Genomic DNA, 17433 nt, shown 5'->3' on the forward strand with positions numbered 1-17433 from the left:
GATATCTTGAGATATTATTTTTACTTAAGCGAACGTGCTAAAACAGAACAAAAAAAGTTTTCCCATAAATCATTATTCACTATTCAAGTACAAGATAAGTTGATTGGAATTTGGGAAAAACTTGGTATGGAAATAATGCTGAAAAAAGTGTATTTAATAAATTGAATAAATTGCTTGACAAGTATCAAGAGCAAATCAAGAGAAGAAACAACACCCAACAATTTACAGAGTATGTAAAATCTCTGGAAACAATTTTTTACTTGTGAAACTATTCCGGTAAGTTATTGCTATCACTCATTTATTATAATTGTCAACCATTTTTAATTATTTTATTATTATATATTTTCAGGTGGTGGACGGCTTCCAGAAAATTGAGTTGCAAAATATGCCCCCTGCTCCAGAAAAAATTGAATTTTCCACCGATTCGGAGTACTTATACGACATGGCCCATGCAATTTCTAGCGGCGTGGTTCCGGTGGATCTGGCTAACGTCAAACCAGGGAAAATTGTACATTCTCGGTGGCTCACCAAGGCCGCTAGATTATTGCGATTATATGTGACAACGGAAAATCCAGATGCAAATTTAAGAATTCTGGTTGAATTTATAATTAAATGTTATGTGCCAATGTACTTCGATATCAAGTATTACAGCTCTGTCGTGTACGGCAGTGCATTATTTTTCAAGTTCATTGGTTGGTCACGATTTCTAGAACCTCGTTTACGCAAAATTGTCAATCAAGTAATTAAAGATAATTCATATTATGCGCATTCGGAAAATATCTTGTTATCAATGTTGTTTGATGATAGCAAAGAAAAGCGCGAATGTGCCATCAAGAAAATTCTACGCTATCGAAGCGATGTTGACGAGCCAATGGAACTTAAGCGGCAATTACCCACCGACGTGTGCCGTACGTACGGACGTTTGTCGTACGAAATACGTTTGACCGAACCCTCAAGCCCGTAGGAATCAATGTGTGCGTTTGTGTACATGTACATAACATATTTGTGTGTGTATTGTTTACAGATAAGCACTGTTGCCATTGACCATTTTGCATGCATGCTTATGGAAACATCAACTTTTTCCAATTTAATTTTTGATTTTGTAAAAGGCAGGAATTAATATTAAATAATTATAAATAGATTACATATTTATAATCTGCACTTTTACATAATTTTTTCGAATTATTTTCACAATTTTTCAAAATTTAATTAGGTGTTTTTGCATAAAACTGCAAACGGTCAAAAATTAGCGCACAAAAGTTTACTAGGCAACTCTGTCTAGTGAGGGAGCGATCAGCTGACACGTTCTTACGGAAAAAATCAAAATTTTTTTGATTTCTACGTTCCGGGCTACGTACGTACGGGCGTTGCACGTCGGTGAGTTTTCGTTTACATTGCGCACTCATAAGATAGGTCGTGTCAGCTGACACGTTTTTGGTACGTACGTTCGTGGGTAACTGCCGCATTGGAGTTTATAAAAAAACAGATATAAACTTTAATTGCACAAGTTATACGGAAATGGTCAATTTGAATGATATAAATATCGTATTTGAACCACCATTCACGCGAAGCATTCCGTACGATATATTGAAAGAATATTTAAATCAAGATGATCCACCGTTTAATGATCCAAAAATTCCATCACACATACAAGGAACGGAACGACATGTTCAATTGCTACCTAGCGTTTCGAAACGGGTTATACCGGAAAATGTAGAGGCTGTTATGGCGACGACATTAGAGAGCCGTGCGAAATTGCCCATACTTGAGAGTAAAAAAGACTTCAAACAATAATTTTTTTTAGTGTCTTTTCTATAACTCACTTAAATTAATTTTTCATTTACATATGTTCTGACTAAATAAATTTCTTAAGAGAAAAAATAGATATTATTATAAATAAATAAATAAAAATAAAGAAAAAACATAGCCATTTAGCTGATTTTTTCATGTAAAGTGCAAAACCGGCGATTTTTTGAAATGTTTGTATGGTGAACCCCCAGGGGGGTTCCAGGGGGTGTGCCACTGGCATCGGTGGGTCGGGCCTCCAAAGTTAGTGGGGGTCGGTCATACATTTGGACTCGTTTGGAGCACTCTAAATGGGTCAAAGTGGGATTTTTCAAAATTTGCCCCTACCCAAAAGTTCGACCCAAGTTGGGGGACATCAGAATTCGTTTTAGAGGTATGGTTCCTTCGGCAAAGTTTCTTATTTTGATCCCTAGAATACGATTTTCACAGAGCAATGAGCGATTTTTAAATCGACCCGCCCTAATGTATATATAGCTCCACCACTGTACATAAATAGCACCCACAAAACTTTTCTTGCTTTAGTTACTTTATACTTAAGGAGCAGCGCAAATCGTTTAAAATGAATTTCCACAATCATATCGTGATCCTGGTTATCGTAATTAGCGGTCTTTTAATCCAAATAAATTCGCAACATGACGTTTATTTGGTACATTTTTTTATAGAAGAGAATATCATTGCGGTGGTGCATTAGTCAGTATGCAAATAGTAATCACAGCTGCGGCATGTACGAAAAGACGAGATGAAAGTTTCATGGACGTTTCACGTAGTGCATATTGTCTCGAACCACGTCGCAATGTGAGGCGTGTATGTTATCAAACTACTAATTCAGAATGCAGAGATGGCGTTAACGATATAGCTGGAATTGTACTGGAGACACCCTTTCAAAGTGTTGATGGAGTGGAACCAATACCACTTTGCAAAAATGAACTTACGGTGGGCGCAAAGATGACAATTATAGAATGGGCTTCACAACCACCAAACCCAGATTATTTTCAAATCGTAACACATGAAGTAACTATGGTAGAACCAAAGAACTGTAGGGATTACCCCGAAGGAAAAAATATGTATTGCGCAAACGTTGACGAAGAATTGTCGAAGGGATATGCTGGAGCACCGGGCGCCGTGAATAGACAACTCTATGCGGTGGGAATACGTCCGGGGTACGAAGAAAATCCGAATCTTTATATAAATGTAACTGATCCACAAATTCAGAGTTTCATACTAGAATTGATTGATAAGTATGATAAGTCAAAATATTATGAATCTAAACTGATATGTGGCGTTGTGGAATAAAATACTGAAGGGAAGTTCCATGAGAAAGTGAACTTTAGTGCGAGAAAAATGTATCTTATATAACTGGGGATAGTATGTACCTATACAAAAATATAAATTTAACCTTAAAACAATTTTCAATTCCTTTTATTCTTTTTAAAATAAAATTTGGATTTAACTTTTTCAATAAGGTTGAAATAGTATGTTCTATCATACGATTTGTTGTGTTTCTTGCTGGTATCGTGTGATGTACTTGTTTGTCCGTGTATTATATTTGCGTTTCATGGTTTGGTACAACTTATAGGTGTTTAGGTTCTTTTGGTGTGCTCTCCGTTTGAACATTTTTGGTAATTTTAATGTTTAATGTTGTGTTAATTTTATGAGCTTAAAAGGCAAAATAAAACACGATGTTTAAAATTTCCTTATTTTTTTATGTTGATTTTCCGACAGGGTGGATAAATGATGTATATTGGAACGATTTTCTGTCATCCTTTGTCAAATTTGGTTTCGAGGCAAACCGGTTTCGGCGTTGTGCCATAATCATGTCGAGAACGAAAATCGTTCCAATATATATCAGACTGAAGCCGAAATCTCGACAAATTAAAAATAAATGCAACTTTAAACATTGTGTTTTATTTTACCTTTTAAGCTCATAAAATTAACACAATATTTCATTTAATTATTCATTTAATAATTTTCGAAAACTTCCAAGTAGATGGGAACTGTATCTAAATTCGTAATAATCGAAGGAAAATAAGGCAATCCTACTTAAGTATATTTCTATTGAAAAACGGCGTAAAATACCTTTAGTTTTAAACACTACGGACTCATTCAGTATATGTAAGGTCCTAATGGGCCGGCCAGTTTAACCTAACCTCTAGTTTTATATGCACATTACCATATCTTATATCGAATATTTAAAAAAAAAAAAATTTTCATAAAGTGCCCAGACGCCAACGACAATTAGAATTTTTTTCGTTTGACACTCATATTGCTAATTTCTATATAATGGGTCACCCATGTGAAACCTCATTTGGCTTTGAACGGCTCGAATAGATTCTTCTCATTTGTTATTGAACTGGTTGTTGTTGTTGTGTTAAAAGTGCTTCGCCTCATTCAATGGGTGTCGAAAAAATCCTCTAACGGAATCCAAGGAAACTAACAGTTTCAACAGGGGTGGACCATAGGGAGGTCGTTATTAGAGGCCTAGGTTGGAGGAGGAGTTGATTCTGGACAACCTACTACAGTATCAACGACAAAGTTGGGGCAGGGTGACTTGTGTCTCCCTTGGTAGCATGCTTTCTCCTTCGGAGTTTTAAAAGGGAGTTGTGGTAGTTGTATATGTGAAGGCGTTTTCGAGATATCGACCAAAATCTGGACCAGTGTGACCCAGAACATCATCTGTTGGATACCGCTAATTTATTTATATATGTAATACCTGCCAAGATTTCAAGGGCTTTTGATTTCGCCCTGTATAACTTTTTCATTTTCTTCTACTTAATATGGTGGGTGTCACACCGATTTTACAAAGTTTTTTCTAAAGTTTTATTTTGCGTCAATAAACCTATCCAATTACCATGTTTCATCCCTTTTTTCATATTTGGTATAGAATTATGGCATTTTTGAAAAAGTGGGCGCGGTTATAGTCGGATTTCGGTCATTTTTTTTACCAAGATAAAGTGAGTTCAGATAAGTACGCGAACTGAGTTTAGTAAAGATATATCGGTTTTTGCTCAAGTTATCGTTTTAACGGCCGAGCGGAAGGAAAGACGGCCGACTGTGTATAAAAACTGGGCGTGGCTTTAACCGATTTCGCCCATTTTCACAGAAAACAGTTATCGTCATAGAATCTATGCATATACCAAATTTCACAAGGATTGGTAAATTTTTGTTCGACTTATGGCATTAAAAGTATTCTAGACGAATTAAATGAAAAAGGGTGGTTCCACACCCATTTTGAAATTTTCTTTTATTTTTGTATTTTGATTCACCATATCATTACTGGAGTTGAATGTTGACATAATTTACTTATATACTGTAAAGATATTCAATTTTTTGTTAAAATTTGACTTAAAAAGAAAATTTTTTAAAAGTGGGCGTGTTCGTCATTAGTTAGCGCACATATAGTAACAGGAGTAACGTTCCTGCCAAATTTCATCACGATATCTTCAACGACGGCCAAATTACAGCTTGCAAAACTTTTTAAGTACTTTCTTTTAAAAGTGGGCGGTGCCACCCCCATTGTGCAAAATTTTACTAATTTTCTATTCTGCGTCATAAGGTCAACCCATCTACCAAGTTTCATCGCTTTATACGTCTTGGGTAATGAATTATCGCACTTTTCGGTTTTTCGAAATTTTCGATATCGATAAAGTGGGCGTGGTTATAGTCCGATATCGTTCATTTTAAATAGCGATCTGAGATGCTAGGAACCTACATACCAAATTTGATCAAGATACCTCAAAATTTACTCCAGTTATCGTGTTTACGGACGGACATGGCTAAATGAATTTCTTTTTTCGCCCAGATCATTTTGATATATAGAAGTCTATATCTATATCGATTAGCTTATGCCGCTGCGGATTACCGTTATGCGAACAAAGTTAATTTACTCTGTGAGCTCTGCTCAGCATCCCTTTGTAATATTGAGGTTTCCAATAACATAAAGGTTTGAGTTGTTTTGGAATCGTTTCAAAATAAACTGTTACGAGAATTAAACTTGCCGAATTACATGTAAAGTTACTCCAGTGGTGAATTACCTTCCCGCATTTGATTCTTTACTTGTCTATAACTTACGGGTTCTCTATTTAAAATGTTATGTCAAACATTTATACTAAAAGTTTTGTTCGAAACAACCAAGTGTGGCAACTCTAAAATACGGTCTTATTGTACACGTATCACTTAACCTATGTGAACTTAATACCACAATTCAACTGTACAAATATAAAAACGAGCAATTCAATTTTCCCTTCAAAAAGAATAGAGTATACGTGTTAATTTCATTTCGCTAGAATAAACATAACAACCTTGAATTTGTTGTTTTGGTAGAACAAAAGCTATTTGTTCAACTGATTTAGAATTTGTATTACGCTTGACGCATTAACCATAAAAAATAATAATGCTTGGCGCGATCTATCTCCAAGAAGATTTGGGCCGAACTTCTCTTAGAATTTGCGTCTTGCTGCCTCTTGATTTTCGCTACAAATTGGCAGATGGGGCATATATGTTTTATGCCGATTCCAAACGGAGCTGACCCAAGGAAGTTGCGTTTTCACTGAAAAGTTTTTCATAGTAGAAATACGCTTGGAGTGTACTCGTATGCCAAATCACTGCCGAGGGGCGACCGCGCTTGGACATATTGTTTTCCAATTGAAAAACTTGTTCTGAATTTTTCATGTTGCTTTGGCCGGCACTTGAACTCAGGACCTTCGGTGTGGTATGCGAAGCACGCTCCCACCACACGACGGCGGCCACTTTTTATCAATAAGTGGTTTGAGATTTTGGCAGGCACACGGTAAAAAGTTTAAGCCTAAATCTGAAACGTTTTGCTCGTATTATCAAACCAAATTTTGTTTAAATATAGATTATAACGGTCTTCCTGAAAGTGAATGCATAGAACTGGGTTTCAATTTGAAACTGGAGAAATCTACACTTAAAGTTATAAAAAAAAATAGTGGGCGGTTCCCTGAAATTCTTTCATTCAGTAACTAGTGATAACATTTCTGGTTCGGAACTAGACCTAAATTGCCAAATAAGTACCTACAAGTTCGGTACTAAAAAGATTTTACCCAGTTATAAAATCGGCAGCTTGGGATCTTATTTTTCACATTTAATTTGAGAAATAAGTCATCTACAAAAAAGCTGCTACCAGCTTTAATTAACTCGACTAAGAGATGGTTTCTTTTCCCAAGCTCTCCCACTGGCTCGGAGGTATCGATAAATGCTCTAATATCGTACTGGAAGCAGCATTTAGAATTTCTTTTCGGTTTGGAACCAAGGAAATAATACAAAGAAAACAAGTAAGCTGTACTTTTAATACGAGTTTGTAGCTACCGTAATAGTTCCAATAAACTATTTCCAAACTGGAAATATGTATCTAGTTCGGAGCTATTGAAAAGTTAATGCAACTCAAACAAAGTGGGACATTGCCATGTTAAACTCGACAGTTGGAAGCATGCAAAACATATAGAGGGCGAACTAGTAGAGGTTGCGAATGTACTAGAAACGCACCAGTTTAGAACAAGACATATTTTGTACAGCGTTGCTCTACACAGTGTGTAAGAAATCATTTCAAAACACCTGGGTCCATTTGTATGGACGAAAGTTGACCGATATCGCGCCGTCGATTTTTCGATAGGATTTGGGCTCAGGAAAAAAAGTTCCACTACACGTACCCAAAAAAAAAAATTTGGAGCCTGCGAAAAAAAAATGGCGAAAGGGTAAATTTTTCGACAAAAACACTCACCAAAACCCAAAAAATATATATATATATATATTTTTTTTTTCAGAAAACTGTTGTATAAACTTTGGCGATAACAGTTTAAAAAAAAATCGATGGCGCGATATTGGTTAATAAATCGACCCAATCTGATGTATAACAAAATTGTCTGACAAAGATTCGCTAACTTGTAGCACTTTTCACAAATAAGATTCTCGAAAAGAAATCGATTCCAAAAAAGTAATCGGTTTTAACAGAGCTATCAGTTCTAAAGAAGTAAGAGATTTCGGAAAACCAGTAACCAATTCAAAGTAACCGGTTCTAAAAAAGTTATAGATTCCCAAAAGTAGCCGCTTCCAAAGTGTTAACCCTTTCCAAAACAAATAGTTGGTTCCAAAGAGGCAGCCGGTTTCAAAACAGTGGCCGGTGCCAATAAACTAACCGGAGGTAACCGATTTAAAAAAGGAACCGAAACTTTTTAAGACCCCGGTTCATTAAAAGTAACCGATTCCAAAAATATATACGTTCACTGGATCGAAATTTTAAAAAGCCCGAAAAATAAGTAAGCGTTTACTTTAATTCTGTTACAAAAAAATTTTACAGCCGAAAAAAACTTATTAAAAGTAATCGGTTCCAAAAATATATCGGTTCGCTGGATCGAAATTTTAAAAAGCCTAAAAAATAAGTAAGCGTTTACTTTAAAAAAATTATTCTTAAGATTTTTATAATGAAAGTCAGAACAGAATGGATCTCTCAAAAAGACTCTCTTATTGGATCTCCAATAAACAACGAAAAAGTATTGCTTGGAGAAATGTATAATTCTCAAGTTGATATCCAACATCATTCTCAAATTATTCTCCAGCCTTAGAAAAGTGTATAGTTCTCCAAACTATATCCAGCATATTTCTTCAGTTGATGGAATGGGATATTCTGAATATTGAATATCGAGCTGAGGTGATACTCAAGTTGAGCTACTGTTGAGAAACAACACTTATAAGTTTAGAAGTATGCTAGTTTTCAACTTGACCTTAAATCTTACTCAAGCTTAAATGTTTATTGGATTCATTAGGGGTGATAACGAACACTGAACACTGGCATTTTAAATTCTTTATCGAACTCTGAGCCTTACTGGAAGTCGACATTTTTTATGTAATAAATTAAAGTAGAGTAGTCATCTTTTTTTGTTTGTGTCGCTATGTCAACATATTCCAGCAAAGGGTTAAAAGTGACAGAATGTTACAATTTAATACCCATGTTTTGGGTCTAGAGATTATTATTTCAAAATATGTTTTGACATATGAACTTGGAGTAATAGATTAATTTTCAATACTTTCCGCTAGAAGACAACACCCTGTCAGCAAAAGAAACATTTTTTTTTTTTCAAATCACATAAACTGTGATAACGACTATCAGATGCGCTGGTGTCCAATGGCACACAATCAACACCGAAAGATATAGAAAGATTGTTTCTGAGAAAGTACAGTGTAAACTAATAAATTTCGAAAGTTAATGCTTTTGAGAGCATTTGGCAAGTGAGATTGTTATATAACGATTTTTTTTTTTTGTTTGTTATTTTTTAAGAAAACCAAACATTGCATACGCCAACAAGAGCACCACAAAAATGATAATTTATTTTCAGTATTTAAGAAAGACATAAAAATGGCACCTTTAGCTGCGCAGTAGGGTTTCACATTAAACCCACATTTAATTGAATGCCCTGACATCAGATATTTTACATGGTTACCGCAAAAATTGTTGTAAAATTAACGATTTTATTGGCAGTTGCTGTATACCAAAGAAGAAGAATGAAAATAAAATTGTACGAAGGGTTGAATATAAAGGAAAATACACACAAGATCCGTCGTATGTGGACGAATATTGGACATCGCAGTTGGACCTAACAGTCATGAACTTCGGTTTATTAAACATCCAACATTCAGGAGCCCAGGCTGAAAAGAAAAAGCGCCATGGCTCCTGAAACAAGAGTGAAAAGTGCTTGAATACTTTACTGGCAGCGATCACCAATATATCTCTTTCCTAGTAAGGTCACAAGAAGTACCAAAGATTGATACCAGCAGAGACCGACGCAGATGGAATGCGCTGAAGCTAAACACTGAATCCGCCATCAACACATACTCGCTCCTAGAATATGTTTTCCATATATACCGAACTGGTTGTTTAAGCTACCATGCTCGATATCAAATAGATATTTTATAAAGCCAAACCAATTCCACGAAATAGACAACCCATAAAGAGCGGTAACTGGTGGAAAAAAAAAAATTTCAGAGACAGGGCATAAGACGAGTATATAGAAGAGGTGTATTAGAGAAGCCAACATCAAAGCAGAGGCATACAAAAGAGAAGAAAAATAGTTAAATGGCGCTTTCAAGGAAGAACTTACTTACTAATTGGCGCTTAACCGCTTAAACGGTTATGGACGTCCAACAAGGTGCGCCAGTCGCTTCTTCTCTCTGCCAACCGGCGCCAATTGGTCACACCAAGGGAGTTTGAATCGTTTTCCACCTGTTCCTTCCAGCCCTCTACCTCTGCTTCCATAGTCGGGTTCGGATAGAAACACTTTCTTGGCCGGAGCGTCATCTTTCATTCGCATAACATGGCCTAGCCAGCGCAGCCGCTGCGTTTTAAGTTGCTGGACTATGTTGATGTCTGCGTAGAGCTCGTACAGCTCATCGATAAATCTTCTTCGGTACTCGCCATCGCCAACGCGTGAAGGTCCAAAAAATCTTTCGTAGAACTTTTCTCTCGAACACTCCCAGTGCTGCTTCATCTGATGTTGTCATGTTTTATGCTTCTGCACCATATAGCAGGACGGGTACGATAACTGACTTGTAGAGTGTGGTTTCCGTTTGCCGAAAGAGGGCTTTACTTTTCAATTGCCTACCTAGTCCAAAGTAGCAAGGAAGTCAAGGAAGAACATAACACGAAAAAAGAGAAGAGGTCAACAGGGTTCTGGGCGACTGGATAGTACTAAAAAAGATTAGGCTCAGGATGACACTAACACACCCTTCTATACTAACTAAATTAAGGATGATAGAAAAGACCAGACTAGCGCACATGAAGGGGCTTACACACAGAGGAGTTACAATTTGAAGCGGGAAGCCTGAATTAAAGAAACTGCAAACATGCGCCCAGGAGTCCTGCTGCATATGGTAAATTGATTCCCATGAAAAAAAAAAAAAACAAGAACATACAGGCCTTTACGCGTAATCGATAAAGCTGGAAAACTTTTGCTGACCGTCTTAGAACAATGATAACCAATAGCATTCTACCTACAGAAGCGGTCGTTCGAGACCGCATCCCTTTACAACATACGGCATACGACCCGCAGACCATGAAAGTCAAATACGGTGCAGCACCATTATAAATTTTTGGGTCGTTGTTGTTGTAGCAATAAAGATACTCCCCGAAGGTTTTGGGACGTTGATGGTTCTTTGCCGGATGCAGATCCGATGCATTCCGGTAACAAGCACCATTAAGGTCGGCAGAACATCGGCTGTTAAAGAAACAGGATTCGCCACGGGTAGGTGAAGTTGAAATTTGGGTTGGAGAAGCTATACATTAAATGAGCTGACAACCCCTTGAAAGGGTTGCGCTACACAACTCCTTGATTTGGTATTGATATTTTAGTCACCTCCTACGACAGGAATACTTGCCGCGGGTACATTCTAAGCCCCCTAACCCGATGAGGAGGTCAATTTCGGGGTCTGCCGTAATCATTACTCGCGGAATACAGGACATTGGTTATACTTACTTACTTAATTGGCGCTTAACCGTTTAGTCGCATTCTCGCTCTGCCAACTGGCGCTTATTAGTCACACCAAGGGAGTTTAAGTCATCTTCCACATTTCTGAAGAGGTCGAAATTAGTTTATAACATAAGTGCTGGTACTTAATCATATAAGGGTTGTCAGTCTTGTCGTCAAACAAAATTTAGTAGCACTAAGAACACATTTAGTATATGTGTGATCTTTATTACGTCATGCGACGGAGAAAGTATTCAATCGGAAGACTAACAGAAAACAAAAGGAAGCTATTGATAGCAGTTGACATTGCCCTACATTTTATTAGACAAGAAAGCAAAACGTGTATTAAAAACGAGCCCAGAAAAACACAAAACCAGTACCCCAAATGTTCAAATGTACCAATGACTTCAAGCAGGCAAAACTTAGAACAAAATCTTTAAGATGAAAGGCCTACAAAAAGTTTATACTGTTCAAATAATAGTTCCGAATTCATTCGAAACCAAACCTGAAAATATATCCCGAACACATTAAAAAATAGTGCAGAAATCCACAAAATAATCCCGAATTAAGAAATAATAGTAGAAATTGATCTAATCGCCAGTCCGAAATTATTTTCAAAACAGTCCGGGATGATGCCGAAAAATACCCTCCAGCGGGTAAGGGTGTTTAGAATATACCCGCGGTAGGTATGCCTGTCGTAAGAGGCGACTAAAATACCAAATTGATTCAAGGGGTTGTGTAGCGCAACCCTCTCAAAGGGCTTGCCAGCGAAATATACGTATAGCTTCTCCAACCCAATTGTCAACCTCACCTACCTGTGGAGAATCCTGTTTCATTAACAGCCAAGGCTCTGGCGACTTCGAACTCCTTATGGATGTAGAGGTGGGAGGGCGGGATGGTCTAGGTTTCGTGTGGTCATACCAAATCGTTCCCGAGATGGTCTGGCTAGTACCTTTATGGTGCTTGTTACCAGAACGTACCGGATCTGCAGCAAAGGCCATCAACATCGATAACACTCCCAAAGGCCTTCGGGGAGTGTCCGTATCAACAGCAACAACAACATGCCGAAAAATAATTTAAAAAGAGTCAGTGATTTGTCCTTTTTTTCAGCAACAAAATACATACATCGTTGGCGTAAAGCTTGCTAAGTCAAATTACATCAGGACCCTTGGTTTAGATGACTGTTTTAAGCCGCCAATCTTGCTGAACCGACGCTGCAAGCCTTAGCCAATATTTGAAATGACTCATCGTCAAACCCGGATTAGTTATTCCAACCTTTCTGATATTGCCCGAAAATCACTGCCAATTACAGTCCCTAGTTTCACTTTTAATTTTCTATCTGGCAATATCGGTACTGAATACAATCAAAGTCCTCCGTTTAACATGAACCGCACTTTATAGGTCCTCAACCAATTTGTCAGCTGTGCAGACTTTGCTAGGATGAGGCGTGAAAATCTCGGTCGGGATATATTCGACTGTTCGGAAGCTTCAAGATCGATATGTCTTATTCGTAGCTTTATCGTTGCCACGCACCGATATGGATATGCTTAATAACTAACTAGATGCAAGTTTCACCGTTACAGTATGTCGTAACACAACATACCAACGTAAAAGTGTCCAAATGAAGTGTTCCTTAACTTGACAGCTGCCACCCAACCTAACCCATACTTATTTCTCGAAAGAGGGATTAATCGTGCAATGTTCTTATTGCAACTGTCGGCACTTCAGTTTTACTAGAGCTTATCCCACAAATTTTCTCTCTAAAAAAAAAAAAAATTATTTGCATCGGCCGGGAATCGAACCCGGGCCGCCCGCGTGGCAGGCGAGCATTCTACCACTGAACCACCGATGCGTTGCGGTTATTAGTGATTCAATTTTTAATTTATAAATTGCGCTCTCAACTAGTCAACACTAAGCGCAAGCATAGCTCAAAACTGTGAGAGTTCGCTTGGCGGCTTCATGTGCCATCTGTGCCTTTCTCTTTACAAATTTGCTTTATGACGCGATCGTACAACGAAATAGCGCTGTTTATCTGCTACAAGCGCTTGTAGTCTGCAATCAATCTGTACCCCTGCCTTCCGACTCATTTTGTATGGCAGCCCACCTGGGGCGTTTGCGGTGTCGCCAAGTGTCATGGCAATTCAAAAGTCATAATTGCGCACGCCGCCAAAGACCAAGACTAAGTTCAAGCTGGTGATGGCCACGCTTGAAGATGAAGTTGTGGCGAATGCTTCTGGTTTTCAATTTGATATGTTTTTAAATAGAAAATTGAGATAAAGCGCCTTGTGCAACAAATGTAGACAAAAGGTATGTTAAGTTAAATTGAGTAGCCAGTCGCTCTATTGTTGTAACTTAATTTTATATGGTTTTAATTGCTTTTCAAATTGGCTTATAATTTTTAATTTTATGATGAATTAAGAGAATCTGAGAGTCCATTGACCTCATGGAAGCTCTCACGAATTCAGAAAACTCTCTTAGAAAAATTTTTAACAAACAATTTCCTGCATCGGCCGGGAATGGAATCCGGGCCACACGCGTGGCAGGCGAGGAGTCTACAACTCAACCACCGACGCTTCTGAAAATAGAACTATGGTTCCTTCATTAGCATGTGACTCTGTTTCAAATCAGTCGATTACTTTTTGGAGCAGAATTTACGTGATTTATATTTATAAGTCTTTAAGTAGAAAAGCCTCGGAATTTGTACAGTAGCTTTTGCGGAAACGTGGAAGCTTCTCGTGAATATTATTTGTTTTTGAAATTCTGATCTGGCGATGGCGACTACCGAAGAAGGTTTAACGATGACCTGTACGAGCTCTACGCAGACATCAACATCCAGCGAATTAAAACGCAGCGGCTGGGCTGACTAGGCGTATGAAATATGACGCTCCGGCCAAAATGTTTCTATCGGAACCCGCCTATGGATGCAGAGGTAAAGGGAGATATTTGGAGATTTCCTACATCAGGCTTACAACTATTTTATCAGATTTCTTTTACTAGGGTTACTTCTAGAAATGGTTATCTCAAGAATAGAACAAATTCGCTCTGGCCGACTTTCAGGATATAAAAAGAGCGTGCAACAATTCTCTGTCGGGCTCTATCGAAAAACCTGGGCTGGTTTAGGAAACAAAGGCGCTTCGGTTAACCTAACTCATAAACTAGTCACCGGCACAGCTTTCCCAGCTTAATTTGCTCTGGGAGCTTTTCATGACAAAAAAAAAACAGTCTGTATCATTCTGTCGCGCTCTATCGAAACCCCTTGCTGGTTTCAGAATTTAGGGGGTTTATATTAAATTTATTTATAAACCAATGACCGGCTAAACTACTCCCAGCTTAGTTTGCCCTGCGTGCCTTTCAGGACATAAAGAAAGCTTGTAACAACGTCCTACCGAGCTATTTCAAAAAGGTTTGGCTGGTTTCGGTTAACTTTATCTATTGATTTTCTTTGGGCGCCTTTCAGGACATAAGAAAATGTTGTAACAATGTCGAGGGAGCTTCGGTTAACTTTATTTATAGACTACTGACCGGACAACTTTTCGAGCTTTTTTTTCCCTCGGAGCCTTTCCTGACATAAAAAAAGTTTGTAACATCCTACCGGGCGCTATCTAAAAGCATTGGCTGATACAACTTACGCAGCTTTACTTGCTCTGGGCAATTTTCAGGACAATAAAATAGCTTGTAAAAATGTCTTCTTAAGTGGTTCAGCTTTTCTCGGTTAAAGTTTCCACTTTGCAGATATTGATTCACGATTATGTTTCCAGAGGCATAGAAATGTTAGCGCTAAGACCGCAGTCATAGACAACCGTTAACTCCAATCCATCAGTATACTACATGATTTGAGAAAAGCGGTATAAACTATTTTATGTCGTCCTTCGATAGTTGAGAGATTTGGATAGTATCTTACAGTCGATCCTTGTTGAGTAATGATTCCTATGCCAAAGCTCTTATTTGCAGTGGGTTCCCTGGTTCTTAGGTGTTTTAGGGCCAGGAATAGTAGATCTCACAGACTAGCATAGCAAAGGAGCATCAAATCTTACAGACTAGCCTAGTCGTTATTTGAAAAAGTTTCTTTTGATATGCTCAACACTTCCCCCCATTGATTAATTAGCAATTTTTCGCATTTATTTATAGCCAGGCGAAACATGAAAGTTGCATTAGCCGACCTGGTGGCCGGACAGAGCATAACAAGTGCAAAAATATTTCCACAATACCTTAACAAGTATTAACAATATTACAACAAGGTGAAGCCGTGAGTGCAGAAGAACATTGAATCAGAAGGAATATCAGCGCAAACCGACTGAAGAGGATGCATATGGCTCCAAATTTCATACCGCAGTAAAGCTCCACTACATACATTCCGTTGTGTATTACACATGTGCAATGTAATAAATAAAAGCAAAAACTTGTGAACCCGAGCGCAACCGCTTTATGAAAAATCAATTTAAAAATGTATACCAAAAACAACGTTTTGCAACAAAAAATATTTAACATAAAAAACAAAAACATGCGCACAAGCGCGAACCTTACATTGATCATCAAAGGAAGCCGCCGCCGTTAGTGCCTTTTCGCGGTTCGCCGCCACCACAAAATCTTTCAACCGCCCAATGCAACAAGTACCTTAGCTCGTAACACACAAATAATCCCTATATAATCCGATGCTTAAGCCGTTTGTGAACGAGTTCAAGCGTTACAGTGCGGCTGACCAAGTCAATACAATTTCTCAACACACACACACAGACCAGCGGGTCAACCTACACAGTAATTGAGTGTGACAGAGGTACGAAAGGTGTATTTACTACCTACATATCATGTATTGTGAACAGTGTTGCCAATAAACACACTCAGAAGAAACTTGAATGAAATGGCACTTAAGAAATTTTTTCCTCTTCGCATGGCCAAAATTTCTTCAAAATGAGCAAAGATTTCTCCATTTGAAGAATTTTTCCTCATTTTGAAGAAATTTGGCCATGAGAATTAGGAAACAATTTCTTAAGTGCCATTTCATTTCCATTTTTCTTCAATCGGGAGAAATTCTTTTCTGGGTGCAAAATGGGTTAAAGTTTTAAGTTATATTGAGCTGGGCTGTTTTTAAAGTCCTCACTTAAACTGCACTTGTCCACAATCTGTTTGACGACCAAGCGGCGAAACCCCAATTAAGCACCAGGACTACAGTAAGAAACTAATTCTGTTTTTTTTTTTTTGCAAATAACAGAAGTTTTCTAGGACAAACCCTAAACCCCACAAATTGGAAGATAAGGCATTAATATTCTCGGAGGTAGACCTCGTCAAAATGCCATTATAATATACTAGTCCCCCAGTGGGTTAGGAGGCTTAGAATATACCCAAATGATTCAAGGAGTTGTGTAGCGCAACCCTTTAATGAGGTTTATAGCTACTTCAACCCAATTTTCAACCTCGCCTACCCGTGGAAAATCCTGGTCCTTTAGCCGCCGATGTAACCCCAAATTCATCATGGAACTAGGGGGTGTGAGGCGGGGTGGCCTAGAAGGTTCAATGTGGTTATATTAAATCATTTCCGATATGGCCGGGCTTGTACCTTAATGCCACTTGTTACCGAAACGTACCAAATCTTTATCCGGCAAATGTCCATCAACATCGATAACACTCCCCAAAATATTCGGGAAGTGTTACTATCGCTACAACAACAACAACAAGAGCACAATTTATACTCAACTGTCTCTTCCATCACTTTGCAGTTCCAACATATGTTGTCACCAACAGGACCAGGTCAGGTTAAGTCGCTAGAGGAACCTTTAGGTGAATGTCAGTGGGCCCATTGTGATGCCATGGAAAGAAACCATTACCTCTACTATTCGAACCACTGAGGAACTGACTAAGGCTACCAATTCCTTGATGTTGTTCTCTACGACCTTTCGTAGATTATCCAAAAAGGGAGCTGCTACAGGTGTGGAAATTTTATCCCTACTTAGGGCCCAAACGTGTCAGTAGTATCTCAAGTTTGCTTTTATGCCGAAACCCTGGAGTTTGTAGTCATCGTTGGTTGACTTGTACTTTTTAAGCACAAGCATGCATGTGGCAAAGCGTTCTTTGTCAGGCTGAATCTGCTCGGACGTACTCTGCTTAGCCACTTCGTCAGCAATATAGTTTCCTTCAATGTCCCTCTGTCTCGGGTGCC

General features: G+C 38.2%; 1 protein-coding gene and 1 non-coding gene across 2 annotated transcripts in view; both read right to left on the minus strand.

The window, feature by feature from the left end:
- The window catches only part of tkv (thickveins), a 929476-nt gene that overhangs the window by 815948 nt on the left and 96095 nt on the right, over window positions 1–17433 (minus strand). The gene's annotated exons all lie outside the window — the stretch shown is intronic.
- Window positions 13061–13131, minus strand: TRNAG-GCC (transfer RNA glycine (anticodon GCC)). Its single transcript has one exon. It is a non-coding gene; the product is annotated as a tRNA-Gly (tRNA).

This window comes from Eurosta solidaginis, chromosome 2, assembly GCF_040869045.1.
Source record: "Eurosta solidaginis isolate ZX-2024a chromosome 2, ASM4086904v1, whole genome shotgun sequence".
NCBI lineage: Eukaryota > Metazoa > Arthropoda > Insecta > Diptera > Tephritidae > Eurosta > Eurosta solidaginis.